The sequence below is a fragment of the Mercenaria mercenaria genome, unplaced genomic scaffold (genome assembly GCF_021730395.1).
Source record: "Mercenaria mercenaria strain notata unplaced genomic scaffold, MADL_Memer_1 contig_3050, whole genome shotgun sequence".
Classification (NCBI taxonomy): Eukaryota; Metazoa; Mollusca; class Bivalvia; order Venerida; family Veneridae; genus Mercenaria; species Mercenaria mercenaria.
The window spans coordinates 46,660-61,501 of NW_026461154.1; the positions used below are offsets into that span (position 1 = coordinate 46,660).

Genomic DNA, 14,842 nt, shown 5'->3' on the forward strand with positions numbered 1-14,842 from the left:
TTAAAAATTGACCCCACAAATAGACCCCATGGATCATTTTTCAACGTTGAGAATTGACCCTGCCAACACTTCAACATAAAAATGTGATCAAAATATCGTTGAGACCTGATCAGTTGTTAAATTTTGATCAGTAATGGAGATCGTCTGTTTGTATTAGAGAAACACACTGGAAAGAATAAGAAATTATCACAGTCATGCTGGTTAGCTTCTTTAAGAATACTTTCATAATACCGAGTCCAGGCTAAAACTGAAAACTTTGCCAAGGTAGGCGAGATCATCTATATGTTGACAGGGAACTGTTAACGAAAGTGTAACACAATGATTTCGACAGGTGGGTGGGTGTAGGCACATCGAGACTTCCACGCAGGGAGCACCTTTTCCGGTCGTAACAAGATATCTATAAGGGATATGTCTGTGATTTATAGTGATATCTCTGTAACACAAAGATATATATTTTTACGTTGTAAAGGCATGTCTTAATTGAAGTTTATGCATCCTAATGCCAGGTTAAAAAATTAAGGATTTCATTTAACGATTTTGTATTTTTTACTTGTTTAATTTATTTATAAAATGTACAGATATAGCTTTTAGATATAGGCTTTTGTAATTCTGTTAAGTAATAGAATGACAGCATGAGTTAATAGTTTAATATGATGTAGGCATTGTACCTAATTTAAAGAATATTTAAAAAATGGAATAAAAAAGTAAATATTGTCATATATGATGTCATTGCATGATACAACAACTTTTATTTTCAATGTTCTGTCATCAGAAATGGAATAATGTTCAAAAGATGATCATCAACAAATAGTCCTACCTATGTAAAGGGAAGGTAACTGTGTAACAAAATATTGGTTACTTAAGACAGTACTTGTTATCTCCCTTATCAATTTGCATATAAAGTGTCAGAACTGACCCTAAATTGACCTATGGTCTGTTTCATGTAGCAATCAAAGAAAACACTGATGTTCTTAAATATTTATTTAATTCTGTTTATATGAAATATAATGATTTATATAATATTTTATGAAAATAGTACAAGTATGTTAATGAAAGTGATATAAGTATGTGGTATTGCACTTAGTTGACAGTAAAAAATATGAATTATATAAAAATAGACATTTTCATGAGATAAAGAACATAGCTACAATTCATTAAAAACATAAGATCATCAAAAATAAGCCAACTAATTTCTAGGAAAAGGCAACTTCATAGTAACAGAGAATATCAAAAAGTACTGAAAAAAATATCAAATGTTGCCTTATAGTACTACTTCTTAATGTTTGAATAATGCAGCTCAAATCAAAATACAACATTTTTGGAAACTTTTATGAAAGTTTTATGAAGGCTGCTAAAGACCAGTAGCCTGTAATGTGATATAAAATCTGAAATACAAAACGTTTGACTAGTACAGTGGTGACATCACTTTAGTGTTTCTAAAGTAACCATGCCACTATCAAAGTTGACAGGGAACTTAAGGAAATTAACCTGCAAAGTTTCGTGAAGACTAATCAATAATATATTGTCCAGACAAACAAATCAGGACAGGCACAGGCACACATTTGGACAACTAACTAAGTCTTCATTTCCGTAAACTGGCACAACAAAAAGTAATGACAATATAAAGTACTGAAAACATACTCATGACAAGTACAAAAGGGCCAACATTTCTGAGTCATAGAACTTTCTGATCTTATGATGCTTAATGAGGTAACATGTTACACAAAATATTGCTATGGTAAGAAAAGGGCAATAATTATGAAAAAAAGCCAAATGCAAATATAGAACTAGTGCATTTAATGTAAAATTTTTACAGTTTGTAATTGTAAGAAGTTTGATACATTTTCATTAACAAAGACGAAAGTGGAAGGTGTTTTAGGTATTTTTATGACAAAATATGTCTCCCACCTATGTATACCTTTAGCAATAGTATGGCAGCTATTTTGTGCAGCAAAATGGAAAGTGTCGGTGATATGCAAAAATATACTTGGTACTGATCACTCCTGTGAAGTTTCATCAAAATCTGTTAAGTAGTTTTGACCTGTGAAAGCCGACAAGATTTTTCTATTTTTAGCTCTGGCTGCAATTTAGTGCATCGAAACGAAACATGCAAGCGATATGCACAACACTATGCTTGGTACTGATCAGTCTTGTGAAGTTTCATCAAAATCTGGCCAGCAGCTTGTCCTCTTAAAGCCAGACAGGCTTAATGCGGACAGACGAGAAGGCATAAACAATATCTCTCCCCACCTTTAGATGAGACATAATTCCGAGATAAAACCTTACATACAACACTTTACAAAATAGAGATGCTATAAAATGGATGTGCAATACCTCTACCTATTATTCAGTGAAACTAAAAAGGACAAAACACAAGTAATATTGAGGAGTTATGGGCCATGACACGTACGATAAACAAATGTTTTAAGACTGAAGAAAATGCATTGACTAGTTCAAAAATTTACATTAGTGTTTTAGTTCAATATAAACTTTGTCATACTAAAATGATATTGCAATTATAATGACCAATCACTTTTTAGATTTATGAAGGAGAAAAACAATTTATGCCAACTTTAAACTTACAACTTTTAAAGTGAAAATTATCAAACGTTTTACTGTGGTATTGCATGAAATTAAATTTTGTCACCATACAAATAATTAATGATTTTAATAATACTGATCACTATGGTCTTAAGTTTGATTTGTGAACATACTGTGCTATAAACTGAGACAAAACAGTATTGATACACTGCAAGACACAGCATTTTGAAAATTATAACAGTGTAATGTTTACATATTCTCAAAGTTTCTGAATCACATTTACATGCACGGCTGGACAGGACTTGTTGCTCTCTACATGTGTGTCCTACAATAACAGAAAATATGTAACAAAATTGATTCAGAAGGCTCCTCTATACTAAACTGTGCAAGCTGCAGACACTGATCTTGAACAATAGCTGAACGGTGACACTAAAGATTTCACAGGTACATATCTGAAGAAAGAAATGCATAATGTAGTAACTGTATTCGAGGTGTCTGCAGCTCTTTAATATTCAAAATATGTATATTTCTGAATATAAGGTAGAATAAAAGTGTTACTGGATTAATAAAACTTCAACATATCTTATGCATAAGACCCAATTTAGTAGAATATATCAAGAGGCCAACAGTTACCCTAAGTCACTCACTTGACCTTACCATTTGACCTAAAATATATGTATGACACACTTTGTGTTATGGAATATTATGATGGCAGGCTATATTTTATTCTGTATCTTAAATACTTTGAAAATAACACACCTTATACTTGACATTATCTTACATTCACCTTTTTAAGCTTATAACAATAGAATTGTGTTTACCTATTTTAAATAATTAATTTCAGGAGAAAAATGTAAGATATTTGGAAAGTTACATTCATAAGTCTGTAATTATTTGGTACTGTATAATTTCTTTTTGTAAGTGTAAAGTTTATATATCATACTTGACCCTTGGTCTCATGTGAAACAAACTTTACACAAGCCTCTTGAAGTGATATATCCCAAATCAATAACTGAATTACATTGTAACTCTTTGAATATTGTAAACAGTTACCTGAAGATATCAATGTCTGTGTTTAATTAAGTCATACAGATCAACACTGGCATTCTCATCATATGAATCCACAGAACATTTTACACTGAAATAAAGAAAAAACTTCCTATAAATTTTGTACTTCCATTACTGAAAAATACAGAATTTACGTTAAATTAGGACTCTAATCCATTGAAAACATCAAGTGACAGATATAAAGAAAACATTGCATTAAAAATATATTTAAACAAAATGGTTATTGCTATAGTGTGTTTAAAAGCTTTGAAACATGGTTAGTGGCTGACAATAGTAGTTCTTTTATCTCTGTATCATATAAAAAGCTAAGAGTTAAGAAGTCTGAATAGAGATCTTTACCTAAGTCAAAATTTCTTGATTCAAAATGGTTGGGTGTACCATCCTTCATGAAACTTCATAAAATCATTTTAATTACATTTACAATGTGTGTCTGTTAAATGTTAAGGGGAATGTAATTTTAATAACTGGCATTATATTACCCTTGACATCTTAAACTTGTTAAAGAGTATCATTTGTACATCATTGTACCATCAGACCATCTTTCACTTCTGTCAACCTGACTAGACATGTTGGACACCCTGAAATATATAAATGATAAAATCTGTGAAAAGACTCATCATGCAAAAACCATAACACCATCTTTATAAAATCACCTTAACACCTTGATGTTAAAAAATATTATTATTTCAAATTATTATTGTACATTAAAGTATAATGTATCCCATCCATGATTATTACATGACTCCTTATATAATTTACCAGTTCATAGTTTGGAATGGCTTCCAGTCTAAACCCAGAAGTTGAAGAAAAACAAATTATGAAAGTTTATTTATGGTGTCATTTAAAAGAATGACATGCCTGTTAATTGTCAACTGTTTGCTCTTTTTAATATTGATAGGCAAACCATTCAATAATTGCATTTTATTAAATGCTGTCTAATATCACCTGTCAATAGTTTACAAGTGTTAATTAGATGTCACTGACTTGTTTACTCTCAACATCATAAAGAGAGATAAAACTACATGTAAATTGTAAAACATTGTATGTGATACCATTCCATCCTGTATAAGCTGCCTTTAAAAAGAAACTACATAGAAGTATTATCCCACTGTTTTGACTGCCCCTGCTCTATCTAACTTTTCAAGCTTCTGCAGCCACTTTAATATGTCATCTGTTCACTTGTACTTCTGTCTGAAATGAGGTAATTATAATATTTCAATAACTTATAATGAATATATTATGTTATTCTTTTCCTACAATTTGCAACAGTTTATTTTGAAAATTCATTTGATCTCAATTACATTCTGTTCTGATTACAGCTAAAATACATAGAACAGACTATAAGCTATTATAAGGTCAAAGGTCACTCTAAAAGGAAAAATCGGTAAACTTAGGCCCAGTTAATCACAGATGCTTTAAATAAGCTGTCATTTCACACAATAATTTGCTATAGGATTATGTATCTACAAACAAAAAACAAGAAAAAACAAATTAATAGAAAGAACATTTATGAGCAATTTAAAAAGCGACAATGAAAGTGAAAGTAGAAAGTCAATATTTTCTTATCGGCTTTTCTTTCATAATTTCCATTTAAAGCGTAACAGTTTACTTTCATACTGTATTGAATAATCCATAAACATTATACTTACCGTTTAAATGCATGAAAAATCCTCATGGAACCCGTAAACTTATAATTTGTTGATAACCTCTCAGTTTTCGGCCGTTTTCACGTGAAAATACGAAACCGGTTTTGACATAAATGTTCTACTTCCGGCGGTATTCGATTGCGTAAAGATCGGCTCTAGTACTATGTCTACATTATGATGTGTATAAATTACTACAAATCGACCTGTACCCGTTAAGATCATTGCCGTTTGATGCTTTGTCCGCGTTTCATGAACAACTTCAAACATAAACACCGATACTTTGATATTGCCGCAATGCATACGTCACAGTTACTCTTTTAGGCCAACAAAAATTAGTTGTGTGTTTTAATTTATGTAGGTCCGGATCGAGGACCGGGCCGAGGGGGGCCATGCCCCCCTACTTGGCTGAGAAGTGACCTTTACTCGTCAAAAAGGCACCCTACTATTTTGGCAAAGTAATAATTTTTTCTCAAAACTTAGACCTAGAAACGCTCCAGAGTCCACCATTTCACACCTGTATTTCAAAATTTTCCAGGGGAAGAACACCCTGACCACCCCAAATCAGAGGGTAGAACCTCTCCATTACCACAAAATTTTTGACCTAAAATGCACCAGAAAAGGAAAGAGTTTCAAATAAGCTCAAATAAGTACATGTTGTAAATGAATTGTGATTAATAAAATATTGCTTAAACTAAATGCACAAGAGGCCACCATTTCATGCCTGTATTTCAAAAATGTCCACGGGGAGAGCCTCATGACCCCCTTACATGAGAGAAGTACATCCACCTATAAATGCACATGAGGACACCATTTAATACCAGTATTTCAAAAAATAATTTCCAGGGGAAAACCCCTGATCGCATCTCCTCAAACGTAGGCAAAGGCATCACCCCAAATATTTCATTATATGCGCCTCGGCGATTCCACCCCCCCCCCCCCCAGCCCGCGGTCAAAATTTCTGGATCCGGGCCTGTTATGTCTTGCTTTCAAATCATATGTAATTTTTCTATTTAAACTAAAATAAAAAGTCATCACCGCTAGAAAATAAACATAGCTCGAATTCTATAGCAGTTTTGATAAGATAATATCAGAATTTTAAGCAAAAGTATATAAAAACAACCAACGTTTTCGTAAAATTACCAATTCTGTAATATTTCATCCAGTGCGATCGCAAATAGCTATTTCGTTTTTATCGGAAGATATCATAAACAGAAAAAAATAACAACTATAAAACGGTAGCATTTTAAAAACATAGTAAGCAGTGTTGTCAAACAAAATTTATTTGTGTTTAATTGCATATAGCTGCATTGTACTTATCGAAAGAAGCGTTTAAAGTTATAAATTTCAAATAAATCTTTGTTCTTAATCTCGTAATGTTGTTTTAATAATAAAAAGCAGAGTATAGACAGTACGTGGAAGTGGCAGTTGTTGTTTTGAGTGTGTCAGGAAGGGAAACAGCGCGTATCCTAGTGGATGCTTAAAATTCTGTTATTATCATACCAAAATTGCTATAGAATTCCAGCTATGTTTATCTTCTAGCGGTGCTGAAAATTTCAGGTTGTAATATTTCATTATGAATGCACTACGCGCGTTTTCTTACGTATGTTACACTTAAATTTCGCGGTGTTTTGATTACCTTATTCGTTGTACTTTATTTACCTTCTTCCCGCCCGCTTAGCTCAGTAGGTAAGAGCGCTGGTCTACGGATCTCGGGGTCGCAAGTTCGATCCTCGGGCGGGGCGTATGTTCTCCGTGACTATTTGATAAACGACATTGTGTCTGAAATCTTTAGTCCTCCACCTCTAATTCATATGGGGAAGTTGGCAGTTACTTGCGGAGAACAGGTTTGTACTTGGACAAAATCCAGGAACATTGGTTAGGTTAACTGCCCGCTGTTACATGACTGAAATACTGTTGAAAAACGGTGTTAAACCCAAAACAAACAAACAAATATTCCTGCCGTCGTCTGGTTTTATACTGTACATCATCACTACTGAACTTTCTTATGGTGGCTTTTTCATATACCTGCGCTGTATGCCACCATAGGTCCCTATCACGTACATAAAAGAATGCTGGCCTAACTTTAAATGTTTACTTTGCAATGTTTTTTATGTATCCTCAATAAAGTTTTTTTGAGGCCATTTCTATTAGTTTTATTTAGATTAAAGTTTATACCGTTTAAAATTTGTTAAAATTGAATAAAGTTTGATAAAATCAGAGTCGGCCTTTGCCGAAAACGAAAACACAAAGACTCAGATTTCTGACTTTTATTTATGTCAAAATATCTTTAAAATTTTATCCTAAGATCATATCTACATGTATATTTTTACAATTATGGTCTAAAATTTGCCATTAATTTATTGCTTTAACTTTGTATAAAGTTTCTTCAGTTACCATAAATTGTACAATTCAATTTTAATCAATAATATCAACGATAAGAGTTTGAAATATTACATAATTTTCTGCAAACCAATTTTTTTCGCCGGGGGTGGGGGGTAGCCAATAAAGGATCACCCGTATCAGGGATAATCAAAAGATTGTTTATTCTACTTAAAAATACAAATCAATGGTTAATTTGATGTAACAATGGTTTGAACTGGCAAATAAAGATAAATGAGTAAGGTTCTGTGCATCAATATTTTGATTTTAGTTTTGGATGTAGTTCGTGCTAATTATGCTTAGAAATACAACTGTGAGAACTAGCGCTATTCCTTTTACCTAGTATCTCCCGTTTGAAATGTAAACATACCGATTTTCATTATATTCTGCATTGAAATGTTTATTTCAAGACCACAGTCATGTTTTGTAAAAAAAAGGAATAATTTAAATGGATAGAAAATATGATACACTAGGTGACCCATTGGCCAAAGTGACCACCTATTGGTAAATCGGACAGGTTTAAATATTTCATCATAACTTCAGACATAAAAGATAGATTCAAATAAATCAAACATTTAAAAGAATATGAGCAATAGTTTTAAGTGTTAGTTAGTTTAGATATCATGAGAGTCTAAACATTCTTTACCACATGCCCAATTGTTGATAGTGACCTGCTATTGGCGAGTTATCTGTACCAACACCTAATCGAGAGGTCCGCGAACAATGCGATAACAATATTGCGGAATGAGAATGTACAACTTCAATGTCAAAGACACATTGTAGCGAAATACCCATAAGATAAATTTATGACCAAATAAGATATAATTTGAATGAAGAAATTACACTACTTTTGTAGAAATCTTGATTTACCCCCTTCAATTATGTAAACAAGTGCCGTAAACAAAGTTGTGGTTCCCAGTGTTAGAGCGTTTTGCTCGAGCTATACGTGATACAACTTGACTAAATTTCATCAGGGGAATAAACGCCCAAGGATGCCGTAGTTGATCAGTTCGTTAATAAGCATCCAAAGATGTGTAGCTGAGTTTTAATTTCTATTTCTGTCGGAGTTATTGCCGATGAATAGGACCTAATGTATTATTAGCTTGTGGAGCGCTAGAATGTATAAGTAAACGTATTTTACTTAAAAGTTCTGAAAAATACAGAATTATTAATCTTTCATATGTATGGTAAAAGGCATATTGCGTAAGATTAATGAGATCAGTTTTCAACGTTGAAATATGACCTGCCTATAGTTGATCACTTTTCAACAAGGGGTCAAATTTTTACGCATAGTTGAGTCATTAAATAACGAGAAGGGTCAGTTTTCAACGTTGAAAATAGATCATTAATCCATTTAAAAATGACCCAACGTGTCAATTTTCAACGGGGTCAAAATCTAATGTAACAACGGCCGCTTACTCCATCAGTTTACTCAGGCAGGCACCAGCTCGTAGCTGGTTTATTGCCCAGAGTGGCACCTGGTGTATTACATAGGGGTTCCAATGCAGGGCTGGTGTGCCGTAAGGCGATATTGGCATACTAGGAGAGGTATTGGACCGAGGGTCTATTCCGGTCTAGCATATCAATAGCGCCTTAAAAGGCACACCAGCCCTGTTTCGTAACCCTTTTATTGTCGAATGTTTCCGATGCAGAACGCATGCATGTTTCTCGATACAAATCTAATTACCTATAAATATCGACCCCTCGCTGCTCATATAAATGTGTTACCGTATTTAATAACATATGTAATAAATTGTTTGAAACTCATTAAATGGTCTGACTGGTTCATTCATGTTAAGAAGGTGCAATTCGTCGCCACATAGCTGAAAGCCCAAATTAACGTTTTGGCGGCGTCACGTTTAATAATTCTTTTAGTGGTTTGTTACATGTAATAAGAGATTATCTCAAACTTTCGTTTTCATCACATGTTAACAACAAACAAAAATTTATCAATATGAAGATTGTAATCGATTGTTAAAGGGTTTTCTTTCTTAATTTTTTGCCTAAAGAAAATTGTCACATGAAATATAACAGATCTATTTATATCATAAGTGAGAAAATAAAGAAAAAATATCAACGAAATGCCTTTCAAACACACTAGACAAGAAAAACAAAAAAAGAATTATAAAGTACGAGAAAATATATGATTAAACAGTGTCAAAACGTTAACTATAAATCAGAGCGCTTTCGGCTTTTTAAAAAGGTAGCATAAACACGGGGGAGGAAGTGTCACACGAAGGATGGAGTTCTTCTGATAACCTGTCATGTTTTCTTCTGATAACTGTTACGGAGTTCGTCTGATTTCTGAATGACGTGCCAAGGAATCGTAGGAAAAAAATGGTAATTATTTATCTTTAAATAGAGAGAATGGGGTGTAAAACTAAAGTTTGATGATCAAGGTTGCCTGATGTCTTGTGCTGTGCGTCAGAAAAAACTGTTTAGTCTAATAATCAGCCCCACTACTTTGAAAAGAAGACATTTTGAGTAAAATATCGAAATCGTTTGCTCATTCATACATATTATTCTTCTTATTCACGTTCTTCATCCCCAGCACATGCAATAGAATAATTTTAGTGCAAAGTTGCAAACATATACCACTTTCTAACAATTTTATGCCCGATTTTTCAAATGTTACGGAATTCCGGTGATAACTCTGAAGATGTCGCAGAGTTCTTATGATAACTTTTATTACTGCCAGGGTGTTTCTTGAGCTATGTTAAGATACTTTTTAGCTAATTTTATTATTTAAAAAGGGTGTTAACGATGTTCTAACGTAATATATTTATCCAAGGCACAGTATTGTGGTTATATAATGTACGGTATGTGTGTTTTTGAGTTCCAATGATAAGTTTTTAGTGTTATATTTGTTATTCTGACTAGATGTTACTTTTAAAGGGACTGTTTTCGCTAATAATGATGATCTGGCTAACTATGGTTAATTTTTTGAATACAGATTGCACACCCTACGATTGTAACATGACTGTGAGATTCTATTCTGCTTCCGTTATATGCCGACTAAATACTCGACTTTTTCAGTGCTAAGCAGTAGTAATAAAATGTACATCAAATTTTCTGAAACAAACAATTTCTAACTGATGAATTTATTTGTTTATATTTTTACCGTAAGAAAATGTTTCAGCCCGGTAAGTTTCAACCTCAACATCAGTGCATCTATCTGGTCGTGTACGTAGTTTACAATTTCTGCGCTGTAAGCACCACGAATGTCAACTAGATTCTACTTTGACATTACTAAAATAAAATTATAATTCATGTTCCAATCTTCCAGACTCAAGTGTTTACGTGTTTATATGCCGCAATGTTCTGGCGTGTATGTTTCAGTGTAATCATGTAGTGACGTGTACTATTTTAAGAAACTGCATATATATAAGGTTTGAATAAAGTATTTACATCTGATTTCTATATCTGACCTTAGATATTATTGAAAATAGCATTTTCACAACTTAATACTTTAATTAAAATTTAATGAATATCGGAAAATTCCGTTTTATGCAACGCTTTCCATTCGTTGGAGGTTTTTGTAATAGCATATGGCCAGCCGAATGACATATTGAGCTAAAATGTAGTGCTGTAAAATGCGCAGAATTTGCGTGGTTAGAATCGAAATAATAAATATGTTCCAATAATTTTATCAGTTAATAAAATATGGGCAGTCGTTCGGATGCGAATATTAAATCGCTCGTGCTACGCACTCGTGATTTAATTATTACGCATCCGAACTCCTGCCCATATTTTATTAACTGATAAAATATAGGGACATATTTATTATTTCTTAATTAATTGGCCTGGAAATTACATGGTGGATTCTATTGTAAGAAAGTGCAGAATCCTCTTACTTTATAATATTTCCAGCTAAACTCTAAAATGCCATTCTATTCATCTTATAGCATTTAGATAGCACTTTAAAATTCACATTATTCACTTATTATGATATTCTTTATGACAAATAGTATATGCACGTATGAGGATGACAACCCCCTATTTGGTACGCAGTATTCAGCGCATCGAAAATTATATGCATTCTGTAAGATGTAATGACAATAGTGCAGTATTAACGCCAGTCACATTACGAACATGTCGGTTATCTGCCTCAAATCTGTGGTAAATATGCTATAGCATCATATGACTCATGTCAACTGATTACACATGAAGCGGTAGCTCGCTCTCTGTGTTGTGTAGTGTCGCATTGTGACTGTACTTTTTCAGTGTCAACTATATGAAGGATTTAAAAAATTATGATGGTAAAGTTATAATTATCATGGTAAATCATACTATATAGCATTATTTTTTATCATTAATCCGATCAACCACTTCAGAAACTGACAGCCTCTGCAAATGCTGCAAATAGATGTACCCTAAATTAAAGATAACGGATTTGATTTCAATTCAGTGATCAATCAAAACGGAAACCAATAAATCGTTGTTCACGAACATTAGCACATCCATTGATAGAACGAAAAAATACAATTTACTGCATTTATTATCTATTCGTATTTTACTATATATGTCATTATACTGCATATAGTTTTAAACTTTACAAAAGACTCATACCGTACATTATATAACGACAATACTGTGCCTTGGATAAATATATTACGTTAGAACATCGTTAGCACCCTTTTTTAATAATAAAATTAGCTAAAAAGTATCTTAACATAGCTCAAGAAACACCCTGGCAGTAATAAAAGTTATCATAAGAACTCTGTGACATCTTCAGAGTTATCACCGGAATTCCGTAACATTTGAAAAATCGGGCATAAAATTGTTAGAAAGTGGTATATGTTTGCAACTTTGCACTAAAATTATTCTATTGCATGTGCTGCGGATTAAGAACGTGAATAAGAAGAATAATATGTATGAATGAGCAAACGATTTCGATATTTTACTCAAAATGTCTTCTTTTCAAAGTAGTGGGGCTGATTATTAGACTAAACAGTTTTTTCTGACGCATAGCACAAGACATCAGGCAACCTTGATCATCAAACTTTAGTTTTACACCCCATTCTCTCTATTAAAAGATAAATAATTACCATTTTTTCCTACGATTCCTTGGCACGTCATTCAGAAATCAGACGAACTCCGTAACGTTTTCCAGGAACTCCGTAACAGTTATCAGAAGAAAACATGACAGGTTATCAGAAGAACTCCATCCTTCGTGTGACACTTCCTCCCCTGTGATAAATAAAAACAATAATGGCATATATTCCGCCTGTATAGTTCGATATATAAATACTAATTGAACATATAGATCAACAGAATTTCATAAGGTAGTTATCTAAAATAGCACACTTCTGATTTCGTCTATTCTACCGGAAGAACAACTAGTGTATATTGGAAATATTCTGTTTGATAGATAAATCCGAGTTTTCATTGAAATAATAGGAAATGAGAGTATATGATGGATAATGTGTGATATAAAACATCTATGATTTAGAGTAAAACGTTATTATTTAATTAAAAGATATTCAGATAACTTGCCATAGTTCTTAAATACTTAAATAGCTATCACCTTTTTTGACATTCACTATATTTTGAAATTTCGTTTATATATCTTAAATGAGCAGAACGTGTTAAAACGAGAATGATCTCAAATTTTATGACACATGCCAACGCTCCATCCCCCCTTAAGGCTTAGCACGATTTCGTTATCTGTCTTCTCGAATGGACAAAACTATGCATTATACACTCAACAAAATTCCTAATCGGTCAGTTTATATTGCATTACTATTTTGTTAATAATGCATGCATTTACAAGAAATTTCACATACCAACATTTGAATAGGTATTGCAGCTAATTATTGATTTATTTTTGGCCGACTCACGTAACCGCATTAGGCGTTTTGACCAATATAGCATATAGCAGTGTATGTGCACCAATATGCACGTGTTAATGAACACTTTTGGATTACTGACAAAAGTCCTACTAGAAAAACACATATCATCGTGAAATTGACACAAGAGCAACGCGCCCAGGCTGTCGGAATTTTACAACAAAATTCAAAATCGGTCACTTCAATGAATGGTACTTGGATTAAATTTCGCCAAAAGAGTGGGGATGGTAGATAACCAACGATTAAAGGTTCTTGTAAACGGAAATAAGGTTAAAAATGGAAATTACCATCAAAGTAAACAGCTACAAACAAATTATATCAAAATTCTTTTGAAATTGCGAACAAAAATTACACACGTGTCGTAAATGTTTCCCAGCTAGCAAAATTTCGACAGCTCGATCGCGTTGCTCTTGTGTCAGTTTCACCAGAATATGTATTTTTCTAGTAGGACTTTTGTCAGTAATGCCAAAAGTGTAAACGAACACGTGCATATTGGTGCACATGCCCTGCACGTGCAAGATATGCAATATTGGTCAAAACGCCTAATGCGGTTACTTTGGCCGTGAGTCGCCAAAAATAAATTAATAATTAGCTGTAGTACCTATTCAAATATCGGTATGTGAAATGTCGTGTGAATACATGCATTATCAACAAAATAGTAATACAATATAAACTGACCTTTTAGGAATTTTGTTGTGTGTAGTGCGTATTTATGTATTCTTATACACAAAACAATAACAGAATCTTATATTTTATTTAAATTTAAACTAATCGCCTTGTTCTGATGATACAGCCTTTTGTTTGTTTGTTTCAGGTTTAACGCCATTTTTCAACAGTATTTCAGTCATGTAACGGCGGGCAGTTAACCTTACCAGTGTTCCTGGATTCTGTACCAGTACAAACCTGTTCTCTGCAAGTAAATGCCAACTTCCCCACATGAATCAGAGGTGGAGGACTAATGATTTCAGACACAATGTCGTTTATCAAATAGTCACAGAGAACATACGCCCCGCCCGAGGATCGAACTCGCAACCCCGCGATCCGTAGACCGACGCTCTACCTAGACTGAGCTAAGCGGGCGGGCTGATGATACAGTCTTACATTTTCAGTGAATAACATTACTGTCCCACGCTCCATCACCCCCTCTCCAGCATCCCGGAGAAAAAACCCTCTTAACTTTAGCCTGGGAACAATTGGTCTGTTCTCCGCAACTTGTTGAAAACTTCCATACATAAACGAATATTTTCAGACGTTATGGCATGGGTCAATTATCATCACAAAACAATCGTCTCATCTAGATACTGAACTTGACTCCGTAGATTTTTTTATTCTTCCCAGTACCCACTGAGCTAACTGATC

The 14,842-nt window shown here is 33.4% G+C and overlaps 1 long non-coding RNA gene across 1 annotated transcript; it reads right to left on the reverse strand.

The window, feature by feature from the left end:
• Positions 1-1,823: 1,823 nt before the first annotated feature.
• LOC123543675 (uncharacterized) lies at positions 1,824-5,390 on the reverse strand. The gene is made up of 5 exons (XR_008369145.1): positions 5,259-5,390; positions 4,701-4,800; positions 4,089-4,187; positions 3,595-3,679; positions 1,824-2,993 (listed from the first exon to the last, which is right to left on the reverse strand). It is a non-coding gene; the product is annotated as an uncharacterized LOC123543675 (long non-coding RNA).
• Positions 5,391-14,842: the final 9,452 nt, after the last annotated feature.